Genomic DNA, 23,219 nt, shown 5'->3' with positions numbered 1-23,219 from the left:
AGGCTGCATTCGAAAATGCTCTATTTCTAGATACATAATTAAGAAATGACCTTGTATCTTGTGAACTATTGACATTTTTAAAGATATAAGCTCATCCCGATGATACACTCATCAAGACCTTTCATTTGAGTACCCACATCAATTTTCCATATATTTATATATATTAAATATATGTATATATGAAAAATATATCAAAATGCATGTGGGTACTCAAATGAAAGCTTTTGATGAGTGTAACATCAGGATGAGCTTATATCTTCAAAAATGTCAATATTTAAGAAAGTACAGTGCAATTTAACAAAAGTCATTATTTAATAAAGCAAAATTTTATTAATTTATAGTTTACAAGTCACGGCAATCACATACCCAAATTGAACCGAAAAATTCCAAAAACCAGCACCACTATTGTCGTAATCATTTGATTTGTGACTATTATTGATGACCCAAGTAATTGACACATGAGTAGACCGTGTAATGCCTCTGCGTTTTAAAATCAATCATTTAAACTTGTTTACAGTCGGCAGCTTTCCAAATTTTCCGTTGACATTTCCGGTGGCTTCACTCCAAGCCAAGCCGTGTTGACTTATTGCACCATTTAGCTTATTTACACTAACATATGAACCATAAGTGATAAATTTTGAATCATGAATTGCGATCTTCACATTTAGAAATTTATACGCTCTAGTTGATACAGTCAATAATGAAGAAATTGGTCCTTAAACCCAATAACATGCTAGCTGGTTAATTTTTAGTGACGTGTCTACTAATGGTTCAATTAGCGGTGTCGCTTTGCGACCGTGCAACTTTCTCACTGTGCTAAATTAATTACGTACGATTATATGCCCGCTTATGTCGCTGAAACACGCGTAGTAGACTGTAGTTAGTGTAGTATAAACTGTAGTTGACTACTCCCTCTCGCTTAGTGCATTAACGCCGTGAATTGCTGTTTGCCATTCAGAAATCTGCCACACAAATGGCTCTGTGGTTGAATATTTCACCGATGTTTTTATTTAGGGCTCTAATTACCTTCGGTCACGCAAACACACGATTTAAATTTATTTTTAGCATAAATAAGCTGTGTTACACTAATTCGATTTTCATAGTGACGAAATTTTGATTAATTGTAGAACAAAATTCAAAAAAACAATTTTTTTTCTTGGTTTTTATATTCTTGACGAAAAAATTTCTTTCTATGATTGATAAGTGACCTGCAGTCGATAAAATTAAACTCTTTCGAGAGAAATAATTGTCTTAGGCGAGATCAATTTAATTTGGAATTTGATTCGACGGAAACTCGGAACGAAGGCAAACAAATTGAGGGAGAAATACGAGCGACACGTATGAGAAAATAAATCGGTGGGTTGGGCGTTAGAATCGTGAATGAAAAGTTTCTCAGTGTCGAATTAAAATGAATGAGTTACGTGGATACCGGTGCTGCGAGTAACGTGAGATTTGTTACACACCAGAGTGTTCAAACTATAACTCGCATAGATTTTTTCTGACTGAAGCTCACGGCTTTCGTGTTATGGTTATCTATTGCATTTAGTAGTTGGATTCACAGCTTCGCACTTTTTTGAACAACTATCATAACTTCCTATTTTCAGTCTTTATTCAAAATAAGATTTTTTTTTTAATTTGAATTAAGGAAGTCCTTTCGCTCCAGTTGAGTCACGACAACTGTAGTAGTCAATATTCGATAAATTAAAATAAAAAACCCATAAAAATTCCTAAAATTAAAAAATAAATAGTATATGAGACATTAATAGTTGAAATTTTGAAAATTAAAAAAAAAATAGTTAAATACAAAAATTAATTTGACTGTTGTAAATAAGCTGTTAGTAACCTGTCCGTGTTTTGGCAACGCTATATATCGGTTGTTTACATTTTCATTTGCACAATATAACCTTAACCATGTTTAAGTTTTTGCAGTCAGTGTAAATAAATAAATTAATTAAAAATGTTTAGTCATAAAACCATAACATTCTAATGTCTCATGGCAAGAATGCTAGTATTTTTTAATTATTGTTTTATTTTTCAATTATGAAATATGAAAATTTGTTAACAATAAATTAATTAATAAGTATGTATGAAAAACATAAGTGCGTTAAAGTTTAGTTTGAATTTATTGAATGGTTTGAAGGTCGCGCGCTACGCAACGTTGCCAAATGTTCTGACGCCATTTAAATGTAGGTTACTCAAAAATTTTCTGTGATTTTATAATTTTAAATTCTCCATAAATTCCACGGCAACCTATATATTTTATTGCAAAAAATGAAACCTGAATATTTCGAAAACTTTATTTTGAGTTTTTTTTCACCCCATCTAATCGGTGGTTAATGCCATAATTCGAGAAAGTTGTTAAGGTCTGACTTTCTCGTAAGACTCGGAAAAAATACTAAAATTTTTAGAAATTTTTTTTTCAAAAATATGCACGGTGAAGAATAAATTAAACTTCACTATTAGACAAATAAGGACTAGTTATATAAATATAACTATTAGATAAAGCTTAATTTTATGCATAATCTAATATTTTTTATTTAACATTGATGGCGAAAGGACCTCCTTAAACATTGAAACTTTAATTAATTGCAAAAAATTTTAGTCCATAAATTAATCAAAAATAATTTCAATCACCGCGTTGGAATATCCAATAAAAATCTTCAATTAATTTCCAGCTTCATTATTTTTTATGGACTCATTCGCTACAACCGGTAACAATGCTAATGAAGTAATTTACACGTGATAATTAGCCAAGTTAATAAATATAAATAAAAACAACTGAATGAAAACTGAGTTAATTAATTTGAATAAATAATTAGATATTCTTATTTATCTGGCGATAGCTTTTCAAATTTTTGAAACAAAAAATAAAAAAAAAAAAAGTCTGTCAAATTATCAGTGAGTATTATACCGGATAAAAGCTTCGGAATCGGGATGAGCTGCCAGGCTGTCACCGTTTTGCAAGTACAAAATCCGTTAAAACTCGATTGAAAGAAAATACTTTAACGTTATTTCAGGCATATGGCTGGCAGTGTTAGTTTACCGAAAAAAGTAAAAAGGCCAAAAATTATACGGCAAACAGCGAAAGCATTTATCTAGCTTCGTTATCAGCATTTAAATCGTCCGGCACCGTATAGAAAAAAGCTCTGCTTCCCTCACCCTCTTCCTCCCCTTTCTCCCCCGGGAAGCTCTTCATTTACTGTATTTCAGTTTATAAAAAAATAAGTTCAACTTTATGGAAATAAGTAAAGAGTTGAAAGAAAGGGTTTTTCAACTGCAGGTTTATACCTTTTTATTTTCTTCAACACGACCGCGACTCCATGGCTCGTTGACTAAATAAACGGAACTGTATCTCTGACCTCTATTATTACAGCACTGAATTTCAGATTTAAAAATAAATGGATCAACGTTTTCGTTGAATATTTTTTCCTTTTATTTTTCTATTCATCTTTCCGTTTTTTTTTTTTTTTTTTTAGTTCGAGCAAAAAATATTATACTTGCGACCGTCAAATGTATTAAACTATTTTTATAGAATGTTTAATGTTAAATATCAAATGAATGCACACGTGAATTATTATTTTACTTCTATTTCTCTTTAGATATTTAGTTTTAAGTAAATATTTTATCATCGAAATTCATTTCAATTGAACATATTTTTATCAAAGGATATAAATTATTAAATTTTACATAGGAAACAAATTAAATAAAGGGGGAAATCCTTCAAGATGAGGCAAAATTAGTGATTTTTTATAAGTAATTTATGAATAATAAAATAGTTACATTATTTTAAAATTTTAACATTACTTTATTCAATTTTTGCTGAGTACAAAAATACTTTTGTCTATATTTATCCCAAATATTTTCAATTGAACATATTTTTGTAAAAGGAAATAAATTATTAAATTTTACATAGGAACAAAATTAAGAGGGGAAATCCCTTTAGCTAAGGTAAAATTAGTCATTTTTTATAAGTAATTTATGAATAATAAAATAATTAAATTATTTAAAAATTTTAACATTACTTTATTCAATTTTTGCAGAGTACAAAAATATTTTTTCTGCCCTCCGGCCGGAAAGTGGCAACTTTCTGGCCGCTGCGCTAAACAAAGTTGCCACATTCCGGCTACGTCGAGCAGAAAAATAGTATACACACCTTGGCCAGTAAATAAGAAAGCCTCAGATCACATGTTTGTCAACCTCGGCTTCGCCTCGGCCAACAATTACATGTGATCTGAGACTTTTCTTATTTTACTGGCCTAGGTATGTAATATACTATTGTCTACACTGAAAAAAAAATTAACTTGAATCAAGACAAAAATCCTTGAATCAAGAAAAATTCTTGAATTAAGTAAAATTTACTTAAACCAAGAAAAATTTCTTAGTTTAAAAATTTTTCTACTCAAATCAAGAAGATGAAATCGTTCAAAATTATTTACTTGATTCAAGTTAATTTTTTTTTCTGTGTATATTTATCCCAAATAATTTGTTTATTTACACGACCTCTTTGAAACTTTAAGTACTTCCTTTTGATAATGGTGTAGAGAAAAACAGAACCAAACTTCAGTAATTTATTTTTTAATTTTTGAAAAATAAAATTATATTTTGAACTCCTCTTGTGCGAAACTCAAAAGTGTTGCAATTGTCACTATTTCTATTTCAAGTGTGATAATCTCCCAGTCTTGGAGCATGTCCCCACAAATATCATCGTTACTTGGCATAAAATATGGATTATTCTAGTTATTTGCATTCCAAAAATAAGCCGAAAACTTTTGAACGCAAAATAAATCGAATGTTATTCCGCGAGGCTCACTGAATTGCAATGTCCTCGGGGAAAATACTCGAGGATATTCAACGCTACAGTACTCACATTTTTATTTTTAGTTTATTCATATGTTCGTGAAAAAATACTTAATAGAAAAATAAACTAAATATCATCAATTATTTGATAAATCGAATAAAATGAAACCGAAATAAAACGAAATTGCTCTCTAGAATGGAATGGATTTTCCACACGAAAAAAAAAAAAAAAAAAAAAAAAATGATATAAAAACAAGAGTACATACATATCACCAGATTATCGCCAATAATATTAACCGTTAAGTAGATTATCATATTAATAATTACATATTTAAAATAACGCCTCCAGCAGCTGGTACAAACAATTTTAAAAAGCGGGATTTAAATTTCAAAATCCTATAAAATAATCACGGATAAATGGAGGTACTTCTGTTTCTACGGCAAAAGTGTTAACGTGTGGAACAGTAGAGAAGGGGGAAAGGAGGGAAGTGGGTAGGGTGGGTGAGAGAAGGGGGGATTTATATCTGCTCGTATCGATACAATACTCAGCGAACAAAACTCACGTAAATAATCGTTATTACGTGTGACGGGGATTGAGGATGACCGAGGATGACGAGATTGCATTACCACCTCGTTGGTGTCCACCACAACGTCATGTTTTCCGTTCGTTTCGGCTATACCTGTTGTGTGTTGTGTGTTGTACGTTGTATGTCGAATAACGATGCCCGCTCCATCAAATGCCAACTATATTAATTCAATTTCATGTTTTCCCATTCGGGCTGCCGTTTTACACCTTCCGAATTTATTTTACACCTTCAGAATTTATTTTTTACAAATGTTCGATCAAATGTATTACTTTGTGGCCACGATAAGTTTGCTAAATATTTAAATATTTTCTAAAAGCTCAATTAAAAAAATCTTTGTAGAAATAAAAAAATAAATTAATTAATAACTAGCAACTTTGCAGTCACTATGTGACTGCCGTGACTTGTGAACTATAAATAAATAAAATTTTGCTTCATTAATTAATGATTTTTGTTACATTGCACTGTACTTTCTTAAATATTGACGTTTTTAAAGATATAAGCTCATCCCGATGTTACACTAATCAAGAGCTTTCATTTGAGTACCCACATTCATTTTGATATATTTTTCATATATATATTAGCCATAATTTATAGCTAAATTTGTCATTAAAGACAAATTTTGGAACTGGGGAAATAAAGGATAAAGGGGGGAGGAGGGACCTTACTCAGTAGGAATTTTTCGGTAACCGAAAAAATAATTCAGACAGCCCAGACCGGGACTCGAACCCGGATCATTTGGTTATGCGCCAAAGGCTCTACCAGTTAAGCTATCCGAGACATTGTCCGTAACTACCATTCCGTCACCTAACTACTGACGTTTTTAAAGATACAAGCTCATCCCGATGTTACACTCATCAAGAGCTTTCACTTGAGTACCCACATGCATTTTTGATATATTTTTCATATGTGCATATATGTAATATATATAAATATAACAAATATATGAAAAATTGATGTGGGTACTTAAATGAAAGGTCTCGATGAGAGTAATGTCGGGGTGAGCTTATATCTTTAAAAATGGCAATAATTCACAAGATATAAGGTCATTCCTTAATTATGTACCTTAAGATAGCTTGTAAAGATGATGCTTTGCAATGACACTAAAATGATTGCTTTGCAATGACACTAAATTTCATTAAAAAAACCGATTTTATCTTATGACTATCCCGGACACAAAATTTTTTTTATCCTCTTAATAATATTTATTAGAGTCTCAATTTTTTATCTTACTGATACGTTAGGCGAGATTTTTTTCTAAGATTTGTCCACGATTGAGTAATTGACTTTTGATTTTTCAATTTTCTTTCATATGATTCATAAAGTTTATTATAAAAAATAAAACGCGGGAATTATCATAGTTATTGAGGAATAGTGGAAGCTATAAACTATTTTTTATTGGTAAATAATAAAGGTAGAAGAAAACGAGAAGCGGGAATGTTATGTGAATAAAAAGGTGAAATAAAAGGGCTATGATGAAATGAGAGCAGTGTGAAATGGAGGAGAAAAGTGGAAAAAAAAATATTACGGAAAAAAGGTGCCGTGGGTCTTTTTTTATTTTCCGAGACAAGCAAAAGGAGGGCAGAAGAAAAGTTAAGGCAGAGTGGAGTAGAAATAGGTGGAATGAAATGGGGGAAAAATATTGCCGATGAGGAGTAGCAGCACAGCGGAGGAAGAAGAGCGATAGCGGTTGCGAATAGAGATGACTCCTCTGGGACTTATGATTGGTTCATTCGATTTGCATCGGAATTGTAATCACGCGACACATGGTCCCGGCAGTTTTATTTCAAACCACTCGTGACCCAACTACTCCCCTATCTTTACCCGGTTTTATTTATATTTTTATTCTTGCGGGAAAATGAGCGAATAAAAATTCACAAATACTCGTCCTGGTGTCTATACCACTGTTTATATATTTAAATAATAAACTGAATCCCTTATTCACTTTCCTTTCCCTTTTGTATGATTCTATTCTGTTTACGACTTTGAAAAAAAAATTCACTAACTTCAAGAAAAATATTGTATATAAAATTTTATTCTTTCTTTGAAGTGATCAGTTCGAATAAAATCAAGAAAAATTAATGAATTGAAGTTTTATTGTCTCGAATTAAGACTAGTAATTTTTGAATAAAATGAAAATTGAAGAAATTAAAGATAAAAATGAAATTTTGAATAAAATAAAATTAAAGATAAAAATTCTTGAACTAAAAATATTGTTTTTTAACATTTAATTTTTTTAAATGAAGAGAAAAATAAACCCTAAACTTAAAAATTGTTTTTAAATCACGTTAATTTTATTTGATTCAATATTTTTTTTTTCAAAAATAATATCCCCCATGAAAAAAAAATATATTTCGTAATATATAAAAAATATATTTTAAATATATAAATATATAAAAAATATGTATAGTAAATATATTTTTATTAATTAACTTTTGGCCGATTTTCATATATATTTCAAATATATTTTAGATATATTCAAAATATATTCTTTTAATACTTTTAGCTATGTATTTTTTATGTATTTTAAGATATATTTTGAATATATCTATAATATATAAAATATATATGAAAATCGGCCAAAAGTTAGTTATTAAAAATATATTTACTATACATATTTTTTATATATTTATATATTTTTTATAGAGTTTTAATATATTTTTTATATAAGGTAAAAGCCCCAATATATGATCATGTACCAGTATATGATCACTCCATGTATTTGTATACCTATATTTGCGAATATAGATATACAAATACATGGAGTGATCATATACTGGCACATGATCATATACTGGGGCTTTTACCTTATTACGAAATATTTTTTTTTTATATTTTTTTTTTTCATGGGGGATTCTTGGTTTAAGACTTTTTTTTCAATCTACTTAATTTTTTATCAGTATAAAATTTTTTTTGCCAAAAAGTTTTAAAATAAAAATTTTTGAATCAAGCCAATTTGATAAAATCAAAATCATTTCTCTTAAATCAAATAGTTTCTTTTTTTTTTTTCAACATGAGCCATTTGATTCCGTAAAAAAACTACGATAATATATAATCGTAAAAGACACCGAATCAGACAATATAATTTGTCATTGACAGTTTAACCGACGGGTGTTATTTTACAGTGAAAATAATAAATGTTTGAGGTTACAAGAAAAACGACATAAAGTGAGTCTAGGTACGGCAAGAGTGTCACGCGTTAACATCCTATTTTGCAGAGACGTTTGTCTTAAACATTCGCACCCTTGTCTCTTATCCAATCCCACTCACAATGATTGGTCGCGACACTGACACAGACTTTACTCTCTATCCACTTGAATTTTTCCCACAAAGTCATAAAATAAAAATAAAAAATTTGCATTATCTCAGATCCTCTATTTCAATAATTATAATATTGCAAAAAAATACTAATCTGTCGTATGTACTCACTCACTCCTAGCATTATTGAGACAAGATAAATGGATTATTTGATCGGTACGGCTTGCTTTTGCTAAATACGCCTCAATTCTTTTAGTGAGTTATTTTTTTAATAAACTCAACAGTGGGTAGTAGGCAGTAGATGGGTTCACAACCTCCAGAATGCTAAAAAAATAATAAATTTTCTCGGGCAAAATATTTTAAGCTTTTTTTTCCAGGTCACGTACGTGACTACGGCCCTTATTTTTTTAACAACATGCTAACAACTTTATCCTTGCGTAAAATATTTATTTTTATGGCGTATGCAACCGAAAGCTTGGGAAACACTAAACCTAAATCCACCAACGGATTAATAAAATCATTCGTTTTTGATAAATATTTTTTATTTACTCACTTTTCGTCGAATTATTTTTGTAAGAGCTTATTTTATTTTATTATTTATATTTTTTCAAATGATTTATAATTTACACGATTTATTGATTCAATTTTTATTATAAAAAAAAATACATGCTTAAATCATTTTTACATAAATTTAATTAGTGAAAAAATAAATTATTTCATTGATATTAAATAATTGTTGACTTAAGACTTTAATTACTGTATTTTTTTTATAATTAATAATTTAACTATTTAAATTAACAGTAATTGTTGAAAAGTTACAATATTTATCAATCAAAAATAGTCAACCATTTTTAAATTTATTTTAATTAAATCATTTCAATTTTCCGCGATCTAATTATTTAAAAAATGTCATTAAATTTTCTTAGAAAGCTTAAATTTAATTAAATCACAAAAATTAGTTTTTATTCACAATTCATAAAATAAACTGTCATCTCACAAAGCTTTGAAAATTAATTGACAAAAGTTTTCTCTCAATAACTAAAGTTCAATATTTTTATTAAATTAAACCATAAACTGTCAGTCTAAATTATTTTTAATGAAATTTCACAAAAGATAAAATTACTATTTAAATAAAATTTGAATAAATTCAATTGCTATCCATTGGAATCTGTAAGTAAATTTAATTGCAAGAGATGGATAAAAGCAAAAAGTTATCTATATATAGATAAAATATTATAAGGGTGATGGTGAAGAATTTTATTACAGTTCTATTGTGAATTTAAGTTCTCGCAACGTAAATCATTTCAATGGAATTTATAGAACGAGGATAAAAGTTATAGAAAGGCGAGAAACATCGGTCCAAGTCTGACCAACGTTTATTCGGATTCTCAAAAGTTTTAACGGAAGCCGCTTAGAAACCACCCAGTCGGCTAACGGAGAAACTTCACAACTATTTCTCCGATTTTTATTTTTTTTTTTTTATTGTACTTAGAACTCCTAAATGCTGAAATGGACTGTGCCTTAACTTTTAAACTTGCAGATAAATATTATGTATTGTATTATAAATATGTGTATATATATATATATATATATATATATATATATATTTGTTTTGTGAATAAAAATATAAATTTTAAACACAATTTCAGAGTGCATGAATACAAAAAAAATTTGCTACACGCGAATGCTGCATAAAGTAGTTGTTGATGTTTCTATCCGATTTTTTTTTTATACCTAACTAAATCTTTGACAAGGTTAAATCACGCAACCGAAATAGAGACAATGGTGAACTGAAAAGTACCTCATAAATATCTGAGAATAATGTGAGTACTAAAAATTCACTAGCCGCCAAAAATAGAATCTATTCGTATCACTACAAACCCAATTGTTATTTTTGGATATAATAAATTCATACTTTGCGTATTTTTTTTTTTTTTTTAATATGTAAAGCCTTATAACATAAAGTAACTAATTAATAACACTTTCAATTGAAATGAAATTTTTTAGAACATTTATGAATTACCGAGACTTAAATTTTAGAAATTTTAAATCATATTTACACAGATAAAAAGATTAATATTAATAAACAAAAAAAATCTTGATCCCAAAATTTTTTTGCTTGATGTAGAAAAAAAAAATTTTCAAAATTGATTTTTTTAGTTCTAAAATTTTTTCCTTTACTCAAGTTAATTTTTTTATTTTATTAGTATGAAGACACAATGTTGATAAATAAATTAAAGAAAATTTTGAAGACAAAATAAATTGATCATTGCGACTAAAATTGTTTTATTTTTCAATTTAACCTTTAAAATTTTCCATTAAATACTATTCAAACTTTTTATTTGTTGTTAATATAAATACTCAATTTATTTAAGAAATTTTTTTTCTTTTATACTTTTTATTAGTTAAATTAATTAATTAAAAAAATATTGAGTAATTGGGTAATGAATAACAATAATTTTTCTAGTTTCCTAAAATTTTAAATTTATAAAATTCTCAAATTTGAATTCAGAAAAATAAAATCTTTAAAGTCGTAAAGAGTACGATGTATCTTACAACTATAAAGCGGTACAACTCAGTTTATAATGTAACGTAAATAAAAATGCTTTTGAGTATGTAGTATGAACGCTATCATCTTTCAAATAATACAAAGCAAACCCTCGAGCCGGGCGAGATGGAGCCAGTGGACTTTAAATAAATGTATAACACCTCTTTGCCCTCTATTTCGCCTTTGTCAGCGTTTTACCCGGCATCAGGGGCTAGAGCCCAGAGCCGCTTCCACTGCACGTGTGTACATTTACGGTATACTATCGCCACAAAGATACAACGCACTTTACTGCTTGACAAGTGCAGGAGGTCATACCGACATCCAAAGATAACCCGCAAGCTCATTTCTCTCTTAAACATAAAATACCAAGCACCTTTCACCCCGACTCCATGATCCTTCAACTAAATTGTTACTTGTTGTCTGAGTAAAAGGCTGCATACCATCAAATAAATATAGCTCTTACTCTGCTCTTGTACTATCTAATAATATCTATTGTTCTTTATCTTCATTACAATGCCTCTGGAAGGTAAAATAATAATATCTTTGGTTGCTTAATCAGTTGAAACATTATTTTGCTAATTAAATCCTTATTGATTAGCCGTGAAAAAGTTTTCTAATCGTCACCATGTCAAAAAATTTTTTCACACAGAAAAAATTAAATTGAATCAAGAAAATAATTTTGAAGAATTTTTTTTTCTTGATTGAAGTAAAAAAATTCTTAAGCTAAGAAATTTCTCTTGATTTAATAATTTTTCGTTTTGATTTAAGACAATGAAACTCTTCAAAATTATTTTCTTGGTTCAAAAATTCCTCTCTTGATTCAAATTAATTTGTTTTTTCAGTACACAAATACTCAAGAAAAGAAAAATTTGATCTACATTTTCCTTCTGAAAAAAAAAATCGTTTTTAACAAATTGTTTTCTCCCCCATGAAAAAAAAAAAAATATATGTTAAGATACATAAAAAATATATTTTAAATTTATTAAAAATCTATAATAAATATATAAATTATGTATAGTAAACATATATTTAATAACTAACTTTTGCCCGATTTTCATATATATTTTATATATTTCAAATATATTTTAGATATATTCAAAATATATTTTTTTTTATATTTTTAGGTATGTATTTTTTATGTATTTTAAGATGTATTTAAAATATATAAAAATCAGCTAAAAGTTAGTTATTAATAATCGACGGTCTAATTAGCAATTTGTCTAACTCCTTATTTTTTAGAGGGTGATTTTTTAACATTTTGATGGAGCAATAATCCAATTATAAATTATTAGAATGATTTAAACCTAAATATCATATATCTATTAGATATTAATGATATTAAATGGTTTTTAAAAGTGATAATAAATTTTGAACTAATTGTTTTTTTCGTACAAATAGAAGATTCTCTAAAATGGAGTTAGACAATTTACTAATTAGAACGTCGAAATATATTTACTATACATATTTTTTATAGATTTTTAATATATTTTCTATATATTTCGACATATATTTTTTTATATTTTTTTTTCATGGGGGCTGTCCCATAATTCTTGACCTTTCCTCTTCTCCAGCTAAACCCAAGCCGTAGATATCAATTAAAACCGTGAAGTATTTAGTTGATTAGTATTCGAGTAGCGCTCATAGCATTTGGCTATTTTTTTATATATATAAATTGTCATAAATTATAGTAACGATAAAATGGGAAAAAGTAAACCAACCCGGCTCGTTAACTCTAATTTGCGAGACTGGTTAAGTAATTAGTGAACCTTAAAGCCTCTTTGGAGGCTAGCGGTAAAAAAATTCCAAACATATATCTATATATCGTAGCTCTTAACTGCGGGAACTCATTTTCCAAGTATTATAGGTCAGAAAAAAGTTTCATGAGAAATCTCGACCGGTAAGAATATGAGCTATGAAATGGATGTCATCAGCTGGATGTTGATGAGCTCCGGAATCCTCTAAAATGATGATAAAATTGCACTCGAGAAAGTCCGAAGTTAAAAAAAGTGAAAGGAAAAAATCAAGTTCTAAGAAAGACAAAGACTGGAATAGAATAGCAAAAAGTTTTTAAGAAACTCCTAGATCATATATGGCCAAAAAAGACTTTGCCGGTGCTAGTGGCAAACTAGATTCCACGGGGGGAGGTGGCACACGAGATGTGTCGCGGAGGAAAAAGTTTTGAGCTGAGAAGCAGACATGAGAGAAGATGAAAATTCGAGGAAGAGAGGAGTGAATATAGGGAGTAAGAGTAATAGTAAGAGTAAAAGAGTACAAGCTTATCTCATCGCCGGGCTCTCAGTATCCGTCGCACGTGGTGCCACGTATCTCGGCGCTTGTTCTCAGAATCCTCCACCCTCTTTCTTCTCTTCGGCAAATAGATATATAGACGCATTAGCTGGAGTATATATATATAAGGAGTTTTATAGTTTACTACCAGGAGCGCTATTGCCAGTACTGTGGCACTAGTTTACTAGATACTCGTACAGCTATTAACATTTTTACGAGATCACGTAATACGGGCAGCTCGACACCTTACGATTTGTCGACAAAGATACAATGGATTACCTTCGAAACACCTCTAAGACTGCTGAGTTGATTATTTATCACATAATGCACTGATAAATTATTTTACTTCTTACCCTTATCCTTGTCTCTGCTGTCTTATGGCCCACGTTCGTGGTTTATTAGGAGGATAACATTAATGAAGGGGTTCTTCGGTGCTCTGGTTTTTGGTTATTTTAATGAATTTATTTTAATCATTATAAAATAACAATTAGTTTTGTTAAATTGTATGTGAATGGAAATTTATAGAGTTGGTTAGTACACGGAAAAAAGTAAACTGTAATATTCACTCGGATTCCGGTTAATTTTTATAGTTTCAAACAGTAAAGCGGACATCGGGATGGCAAAAATATAAATATTAAAGAACTTAAGTAGAAAGTATAAAAGCCTCAATTTATAATTTAATATCCAAAATAAGTGATTAGTAGCTGACACTATAGTAAATAACGACTCTTTCATCTTAAAAAATTACAGTTTCAAACAGTAAAAATTGCCATTTCAATATATAGTCCATATTATGAGGAGAACGGGAACTCAGATGAAAGAGAGGGAAAGTCACGTGTCATACGTGACTGAATAAAGTAGTCAGTACTTGTCTCGGATAGCTTAACTGGTAGAGCCCTTGGCGCGTAACCGAGAGATCTGGGTTCGATTCCCAGTCTGGGCTGTCTGATTATTTTTTCAATTACGGAAAAATTCCCACTGAGTAGGTCCCCCCCTTTCCCCTATCCGTTCTTTCCCAACTCCCTTAAAATTTGCTTTAATATGGCTTACAGTCACGAAAGGGAGTCTCACTCTGGGAGAATTTAACATTTGAAACAGTAAAAATTATACTTTTAAAATATACATTTTATCAGTCCAAGCAAGTCAATAATTACAGTTTGATTTTTAGCGTTGCGTTTAAAATTTACCATTTTACTTTGTAAATATTGACGTTGCTTGTATTAGAAATTTACTTACTTTATTTTATACTTTTTACATATCATAAGATCATTTTTTAGGTACGAAATGATAAATATCAAAGTCTGAATTCTTAATTATTATACTTTAACATTTTAGACATTTACATAGCGAATATTACTGTTTGAAATAGTATTTTCTTCCAAGTAAAGAGTAAATTGTAACGTTTAAATTGTAAATATTATAAATTGAATAGTAAAATCACGATTTTACTGTTTGAAATGGTAATTTTTAGTAGTTGATCATAACTTATTATAAATCGACTGTTATTTATTACAGTTTACTTTTTTCCGTGTAATGTAAAAAATACAATGTTAATAAAAAAGAAAAATTATAAGTGAATAAATTAATACTCCCATCAAAATTTGATGTGAAATATTCACGGAAAGAAATTTTGTATAAAAATTAATAATAAGTAACAGTAATTGGAGGAAATTCTGCAATTGTTGTAGTAATTACAATTCTTTTAATAATTATTTAGAAATACCATGTAAAAAAATATAAGAAATTGCTATTAATTTTTAGTTACAAAAATAATCTTCTGAAAGTAAAAATAATAGAAATATTTTTCATAAACATTTCAAACTTTATACTACAAAAATTAATTTAATTTTATGTAAGCAACGCTATTCTTATTGCCGAGGCTGAAGGCTGTCGAGTATCGTGAGGCCCGAGATCTGTGACGTAAGGTCTTACCCCCAGCCCATGACAAGACTCGCACCCACTGAACAAGGGTTGAGAGGACTACGAGAGAGATTGTTAGGGGCATTCCGACGCCACCCTTCATGAGGAACTCACGCGATGGGTCCTAGTACAACGTTACCCAGTCATTGTCTTCCCTTAATTATATTGGCTTTCATTAGCTGTCTCATTCCGTAGTCATTGTCGGGTTATTACTTGTAGATGTATAAATAAATATGAGTGGTATACAAAATATAAACCTCGAGTCTTACAGATCAGAAGTGGGATTGGAAATCCGTGTTCCGTGGAAGGTGTGGTGTATTAGTGTTATTACGAGTTATAATATATTAATTATAATTGAGAAGTTATTGTTAGTGCAAATGTTGTTGTTTCGCATCAGTTTCAAGGTCAATAGGTTGAGTGCTGGGTCAACTTGATTCAATTATCAAATTTGGCTACCTTGTAGTTAGATCACCCAAGGTCATGTTACTACATCTTCAAAAATTGTAACTTCTCTGAAAATTGAAGTAGTTAAGAATATCCATAGCTGCAGTTGAGATAGACTTCATAGAGGCATCGTACTTGCAGAAGGAAACAGGATTGAAGCATCTGGAGAAGGTGGAATTATAAAGAAGCAGAACAACTCAATGGTGAGCTGTTTTGCAACTGAAATTGCATTCTCAGCGAGTTCACCAGAAATCGGGTGCAGAGAATGGATGATGAGTTCAACGCAAAAGAAGTTACTGGATTCAACGTCAGAGCGACATCAACAACGGATGATTACGATAAAATAGTTCATCAGCAAATGAGGAATCAGGGCCTTAAGCTGGTCAACTCATCATCGCTCATTTGGTAATACGACACTGAGTGTCATGGTTATAATGAACGATAAATCTGGTAATGTAGAAGTTAAAAATAATTAATTATGATACAACTTAAGTTAGTGTATTAAAAGGTATAATCGAGTCGGCTTAGTAATGCTTGCTCGATAATAAATAAAGTGTTATTGCAAGTAGTAATTGTAATAACATGAAGAAATAGTAAATTAATAAATAATGAAGCAGAACTCCGAATTATGCATACCGGATGTAGCATTGATATACTTGCGCGATCAAGTAGTGAGTACTCGCTATGCGGTTCCAAAGAATGTTGTCGCGGTTATAAGTAACTATACATTTTCAAAATAAATAAGCAGTAGTCTTAATCAGAATCACAATATAATCTAGTAACGCCTTGATTGTTAATTGTTACAATTGGATATTAGTTAGCTATAAAAGAGTAAAATGATTAGTTTTATTAATGTGGAGTTCTTGCAAATTGCAAAGATTAACAATTCGGAAAACAAACTTATTGCTAAGTATAGTTAGTATATATACTCAAATCTGATTGAAAAATAATGAATAAGCATGTTAATAATATATATAAAATATATGACGCAAAGTTTGAAGAAATCATCGATGACAAAACTATAAAATAGAACCCGACGGTCACATATATTTTGTGAACAATACACAAAGGAGAAAGTAGAAACTAGTAAATAGTTATAACGTAGAAATTCAAAATGCCTAAATAACACATGTTGGTATAAAAGTATTTCTAGTTAAAGTCGTTGAAAAGTTCAAAATATCCTTTTCGTGAGTCGTTGAAAATAAATATTACGCGTGTTGCCAGTAACTCAATAAGTAAAATTCATTGTTAGTAATAAAATTATGTTGATTCGAGTTTAAGAAAATTTTAAAAACATAACAACACAAAACAGATGGTTCCAAGAACATAGTATTAGAATTACTATACAAGGAAACCTCGGAACTTCGAGACCAACTCGAAATAATTGGCAATTCCATCAAGATTACCATCAAAATTCGTTCAATCTATGTTTATACAGGGATTCTTATGGAAAAAGTGGAGTAAATGATGTAAATTTTGAAATTTAGTCGATTTGAATAAGTGACAATGGCTACCCAAACCCGAAAACTGGTCGATTTTTTCTCCAGACGCGACCAACTCGGAATAATTGGCAATTCCATCATGATTACTATCAAAATTCGTTCAATCTATGTTTATACAGTGATTCTTGTAGAAAAAGTGAAGTAAATGATGTAAAGTTTAAAATTTAGTCGATTTAAATAAATTACAATAGGTACCCTCACTCGAAAAATGGTCGATTTTCGCTCCAAACGCGACCAACTCGAAATAATTGGCGACTCCATCAGGATTACCATTAAAAATCGTTGAATCTATGTTTAGACAGTGTTTATCGTGAAAAAAGTGGAGACCGGTATTCAATTATCCAAATTAAGTCAATTTGAATATAATACAATGGGTACCTTCACCCAAAAAAAAAAGTCGATTTTCGCGCCAAACTAGACCGACTCAGAATAATTAGCAATTCCATCAGAATTACCATCAATATTAGTTCAATCTATGTATATATAGTGATTCTTGTGGAGAAAGTAATGTAAATGATGTAAATTTTGAAATTAAGTCGATTTAAATGTAGTACAATGGGTACCCTCACACAAAAAATGGTCGATTTTCGCTCTAAACGCGACCAATTCGAAATAATTGGCAATTCCATCAGGATTACCATCGAAATTCGTTAAATCTACGTTTAGACACTGATTCTTGTGGAGAAAAAAAAAACAGGTATTCAATTATCCAAATTAAGTAGATTTGAATATGTTACAATGGGTACCCTCACCCGAAAAATGGTCGATTTCCGCTCTAAACGAGACCAACTTGAAATAATTGGCAATTCCATCAGAATTACCATTAAAATTTATTTAATCAATGTTTAGAAAATGATTTGCGTGTGAAAAAGGGAGACAGTTATCCAATTATCCAAATTAAGTATATTTGAATATGTTACACTAGCTACCCAAACCCGATAAATGGTCGATTTTCGCTCTAAACCCGACCAACTCGAAATAATTGGCGATTCCATCTGGATTACCATCAAAATTTGTCTAGACTATGTTTATGCAGTGATTCTTGTGGAAAAAGTGAAGTAAATGATGTAAATTTTAAAATAACGTCGATTTAAATATATTACAATAGATACCCTCACCCGAAGAATGGTCGATTTTCGCTCCGAACGCGACCAACTCGGAATAATTGGTAATTCCATCAGGATTACTATTAAAATTCGTGTAATCTATGTTTATAAAGTGATTCTTGTAAAAAAAAGTTAAAACAATTATTCAATTATCCAAATTAAGTCGATTTGAATATGTTACAATGGGGACCCTCACCCGAAAAATGGTCGATTTCCGCTCTAAACGAGACCAACTCGAAATAATTGGCAATTCCATCAGGATTACCATCGAAATTCGTTCACTCTCTGTTAAGAAAGTGATTCTTGTGAAAAAAGAAGAGACAGGTATTCAATTATTCAAACTAAGTCAAGTTATTACTTGAACGAATCAACTGAAATTACGTGAAATTATGTGAAATTATGGTCGATTTTCGCTCCAAACGCGACCAACTCGAAATAATTGGCAATTCCATCAGGATTACCATCAAAATCCGTTCAATCTATGTTTAGACAGCGATTCTTGAGGAAACAATGAAGACAATCATTCAATTATCCAAATTAAGTCGATTTAAATATGTTACAATGGCTACCCAAACCCGAAAAATGGTCGATATTCGCTCCAAACCCGACCAATTCGAAATAATTTGCAATCCCATCTGGATTATCATCAAAATTTTCTTCATCCTATATTTAAACAGTGATTTTTGTTCAAAAAGTAGAGACAGGTATTCAATTATCCAAATTCAGTCGATTTGAATATGTTACAATGGCTACCCTCACCTCGAAAATCGTCGATTTTTGGTCCAATCGTAATAAATCCAAATTAATCAGTAATTTCTCGATGATAACCTTAAAAATTCCTGCAAGCCATGTTTATATAGTGATTTCTGTGAAAAAATGACTTAAAATAATGTTCTTAGAAAAAATTAGGTCGATTTGAATATTTTACAAAGGGTACCCTCACCCGAAGAATGGTATATTTTCGCTGTATATGCTACCAACTCGAAATAATTGGCAATTTCGTCAGGATTACCATTAAAATTCGTTTAATCTATGTTTTTACAGTGATTTTTGTGGAAAAAGTGGAGACAATTATTCAATCGCAAGAATTAAGTCGATCCACAGATTCGGTAGAATCTGGCGCCAAGTTTCGTTCAAATCCGTTGTAAACGGAGCACCAGACTACCGACTGTGTTTACTGTAAGCAGAACGGTATTTTGAGGTTACAAAATTTTATTTAATTCTACGGTACTTCTTGTTCCTAAATTTTATATTATAACAGTAATTCATGCTTTATTTTACTGATATTAATTAATTATATTCAATTATAATAATTAATCTACTTGAAATTATTAAATTTTATCAACATAAACTATAGCAAGCTCAAAAATTTCGATCCTGACTTTTTTTCTATGTAAAAAGTGACATGCCATAGACTAAATAATTCGAGAATGCATGGTAATCTTCCAATAGATGGGAAACTACAGTTAAAAAAATACATTTCACAGCTTGCATCGACATTTGCCAGGGTGCGCTGGAATTGTTTTTACATAAACTGTAGCTTCAAAAGGATAGTTTGCTATAAAAAATGCAGCCAACGCGAGATTTAAGTTGGTACCGATTGTAAATTTTTATTATAATTACAAAAAATACTAAAATCCGAACAAAAACAGTTTCACTGTAAAAAAAATCACGCCAAGTCCACGTTCAGAAGACTATTAAGAAAAAAAAATTTCTTATTTCTTTACAAAAAGATATAAAATAAAAAAATTAAAAAATCCAAATAACCGATATGATTGTATTTGATTTTCGGAAATTAAAAAAAATTTTATTGTAAATTTAAAAATTAAAAAAAAAATTTTGGAACGTACTTGGTGTGCGTCATTGTGTAATTCAATTTTTTTAAAGTCCTAGTAAATAGATTTTACGAATTTCATTAAAAGTAAAATATTTTGCAACCACGCACACTAAATACGTTCCAAAATTTTTTTTTAATCTTCAAATTTACAATAAAATTTTTTTTAATTTCCGAAAATCAAATACAATCATATTGGTTATTTGGATTTTTTAATTTTTTTATTTTATATCTTTTTGTAAAGAAATAAGAAATTTTTTTTTCTTAATAGTCTTATGAACGTGGACTTGGCGCGATTTTTTTTACAGTGAAACTGTTTTTGTTCGGATTTGAATACTCTTAAATGGAGACCTTCACCCTCAAAATGGTCGATTTTCGCTCCAAACGCGACCTCTTCGAAATAATTGGCAATTTCATCATGATTACCATCGAAATTTGCGTAATCTATGTTTATAGAGTAATTTATGTAAAAAAAAGTGGAGACAGGTATTGAATCATCCAAATTAAGTCGATTTGAATATGTTACAATGAACTTCATTGTAACATATTCCAACGACCATCAAGCAGCTGACCACTAGTCGCGAGGACGCGAGCATCATCAGGACGGCTGACTGTAAGCAACGCTATTTTTATTGCCGAGGCTGAAGGCTGTCGAGTATCGTGAGGCCCGAGATATGTGACGTAAGGTCTTACCCCCAGCCCGTGACAAGACTCGCCCCCACTCAACGAGGGTTGAGAGGACTACGAGAGAGATTGTTAGGGGCATTCCGACGCCACCCTTCATGAGGACCTCACGCGATGGGTCCTAGTACAACATCACCCAGTCATTGTCATCCCTTAATTATATTGGCTTTTATTAGCTGTCTCATTCCGTAGTCATTGTCGGGTTATTACTTGTAGATGTATAAATAAATATGAGTGGTATGCAAAATATAAACCTCGAGTCTTACATTCACCTGAAAATATTTCATTCAAATTCTATAATTTTTAATTCTGTACGTCTCATTAATATTTGACGTAAAGTTATATTAAAATTGAAAATTAGTAAAAAAAATAAAAAAATAAATCAGAACTTAATTTTAAAAAATTAAAAATTTTTTTATGAATTTGTATTAATAAAATTTTTATAATAATTGTTTGATTCAAAATAAGAAATTAAATAACTTTGTAACTTTACGTCAAAAAAATTGATTTTGATTTCTGAAAGGCATTATACATTGCACATTATCATAAAATAATAATACAAATCTAACCCTGTGGAATAGAGTTGAAAAAGTAGGGTGAATATATGTTTTTCACAAAATATATTTCATTAAATATGTCGTATCTGCGGAGAGTATGATTTATCCGAGGTTAAGTTTTACAGTTGGATATTTCAAAGTTATTTTACTTAAAAAGTTGTCAAGTTATGTTATGTATAAAGAATAGTTGAATGTGGTAAGGGGTGGCGTAACATGTACATACTCGGGTTTGTGGCATCCCGCACCCTATCAGCATAGCTCACGAGTTTAACTTTATCTCTTTGCCCGTTGGCCCGCCGACGTCATCTCACGCTCCAGTCTCTGTGCAAACACACATCCATATACATCTATATGCTTCCACACTCCCTCACACATACATAGATATTCACGTTCACATTCACATACGAACGTGTAGACCACCACCCGCGGGAATAAGAAATGCGATACGTACTGACTGGCTCCCGTCACCTCTGGTCTCGTTGTTCTCCAGAGATTCTCAAAGTTTTACCCCGGCCTGTGACTGTCTATGAGCCAGAATACTTTTACGGAATCTTTAAGTAAGTCCTAAAATATCGCTGGCAAAAATTATTTTTTTTTTTTTATCAATTCTTTATTGAATTTTGAAACAATTGAATCATATTGTCGTCGAGATTATAGAATACCAGTAGAAAAATGTCCTGATGTGGTTATAAATGACCAATATAAACATATGAGCGAGTAGATACGCGGAAACTTTCTCAATAAATCTATATTATTAAGTATATTTAAGCTGCATTCAAAAATGTTTTATCTATAGATACATAATTAAGAAATGACCTTGTATCTTGTGAACTATTGACATTTTTAAAGATGTAAGCTCATCTCGATGATACACTCATCAAGACCTTTCATTTAAGTACCCACATCAATTTTTCATATATTTATATATATTATATACATATATATATATATATATATATATATATATATATATATATATATATATATATATATTATATATATTATATATATATATATATATATATATATATATATATATATATATATATATATATATATATATATGAAAATGCATGTGGGTACTCAAATGAAAGCTCTTGATGAGTGTAACATCGGGATGAGCTTATATCTTTGAAAATGTCAATGGTTAAGAAAGTACAGTACAATTTAACATAATTAAGAAACGACCTTGTATCTTGAGGACTATTGACATTTTTAAAGATATAAGCTCACCCCGACATTACACTCATCACGACTTTTCATTTGAGTACTTACATCAATTTTTCATATATTTTATATATTTATATACCCGTGGGTAATAACACAGTAAAAAATTTTTCGTCATTGTGTAAAGTGTTAAAATGTTTGTGTAGAATTTATTATTTTAGTATGTTGATTCAACACAATAGAGTGTTGATTCAACACAGATTGTGTAAAAAAAGTCATCAACACAAATTTTTGTGTTAAATTTCTACAAGTTTGCTAAAGTTTAAATTGCTACAAGTTTATAGAGTCCCGATACAACGTTCCCTGTTTTTTATATTTCATCATCCGTCATATGCTAAATTAGCACAGAAAAATTCCTAAAAAACGGTTTGAGTAAATGGTAAACATTTTTTATAATTTTATATTTAATAATTAAAAATCATTATTCTAATTTTTATCAACATCTTAAGAAGTATTGTTGCTAAATTTAAGT

General features: G+C 29.9%; 1 protein-coding gene across 6 annotated transcripts in view; it reads left to right on the top strand.

Annotated features, from left to right (window-relative positions):
- LOC123261072 (zeta-sarcoglycan) overlaps positions 1 to 23,219 on the top strand; it is a 224,082-nt gene that overhangs the window by 153,271 nt on the left and 47,592 nt on the right. The gene's annotated exons all lie outside the window — the stretch shown is intronic.

The sequence above is a fragment of the Cotesia glomerata genome, linkage group LG3, assembly GCF_020080835.1.
Source record: "Cotesia glomerata isolate CgM1 linkage group LG3, MPM_Cglom_v2.3, whole genome shotgun sequence".
Classification (NCBI taxonomy): Eukaryota; Metazoa; Arthropoda; class Insecta; order Hymenoptera; family Braconidae; genus Cotesia; species Cotesia glomerata.
This window is presented reverse-complemented; position numbering and strand designations above follow the sequence as displayed.